This window comes from Lissotriton helveticus, chromosome 6 (assembly GCF_964261635.1).
Source record: "Lissotriton helveticus chromosome 6, aLisHel1.1, whole genome shotgun sequence".
Classification (NCBI taxonomy): domain Eukaryota; kingdom Metazoa; phylum Chordata; class Amphibia; order Caudata; family Salamandridae; genus Lissotriton; species Lissotriton helveticus.
In genome coordinates, this window is record NC_136067.1 from 1,551,683,946 (window position 1) to 1,551,685,486 (window position 1,541).

Consider the following 1,541-nt stretch of genomic DNA (forward strand, 5'->3'; position numbering starts at 1 on the left):
TGCCTTACTCATAATTGCGGGTGTGTGTGTACGGAGACTTTCATATATCCTAGCTACCATATGTGCACCATCATTGCTATTCACCAAAACATTCGGGGGTACAACGTTTTCTGGCTTTCTCGGGTATTCTGGAAGGAGTATTCTCATGCTCTCCCTCAATCTTATGTAATAAAACACCTCTAGTGGGCTGGGATCGTGGTCCCCAAAAAAGTCCTCACGTGTGCAAAATTAGTTTGCTACAAACAGATCCCCCCAAGTTGTTATTTGCAGTACCCGACACTGTTTCTGGAATCCGGCCTCCTGCAATAATACTATCTCCGGATGATAAGTAAGAGGCATACGCGGTGCATACAGCATGGGTGCCCGAACCCTACGTTGCACCCTCTGCCAAGCGTCTATGGTGCAGGTCACTGTGTTTGGGGGAGTATCCTACACTGCCATGGGTCCATATACCACGCCATTTAGTGGGATGGGGTGTGCTATCCAGTCTTCCACTGCAATCTGGGGCATATAACGAGTGGGCTTCACCCAATGATATAAGTAGTGAGCCTGCGCGCTAAGGTAGTACGCCTCAAAATCCGGAACGTCAAACCCCCCCTTATCATATGGTTGTGTCACGACCGCCCATTTTAGCCTAGACTGCCTCCCCCCCCAGACCAGTCTAATTAATTCGGATTGCATTGTTTTAAAGAAAAAAGCACCGGGATAGTACGGGATATTGAGAAATTAATATAGGAAGCGTGGCAGTATTACCATTTTGACAAGGGACACTCTGCCAGCCATTGATAGTGGCATTGCTATCCACCTCGTAATGGTATCTGTCAATTTTGTTATGGCCGTCCCATAATTTAGTCTCAGTGTTTCGTCCCTATCCTTTGAAATCTGTATCCCCAAATAGCACAGGTCACCACTGCACCACTCCAGAGGGAAGTCCAGCGAAAACTCCCGCACCGCTGGGGTCAGCGGGAAGAATTGCGTCTTCCCCCAATTAACTGCAACTGTGGAAAGTCTGCCGAACGTAATGAATTCCCGCAACAGTGCATTCAGTTTGTGTTCGGGGTCTGCAACGTATAAAGTTACATCATCTGCATATAGAGATATGGACATCTGATGTTGAAAGCACCGGAACGCACTCCCCTGATGGAGCTGACATATCCGGCATGCCAGCGGCTCAATCGCAATGGCAAACAATAGAGGGGAGAGCGGGCAACCCTGCCTGGTACCCCTAGTGATCTTGACTGCTTCCGAGAGGAGCCCATTCGCAAGTACTCTCGCCGTTGGTGCCGTATACAGTAACTTCACCCAGGATATAAACATTGCAGGAAACCCCATTTTGGGTAGCATGGTAAATAAATATCCCCACTCCACAGAATCAAAAGCCTTGGACACATCCAAGAATACCGCTGCTAAAGGAAATTCCGGCGCCACCGTCTGTATGAGGGAGAATAGTGTTCGTAAGTTATGAGACGTCGCTCTCGTCTGGACGAATCCCGATTGATCAGGGAGAATAATTTTGGTCATAAGCAGGGACAACCTTGTGG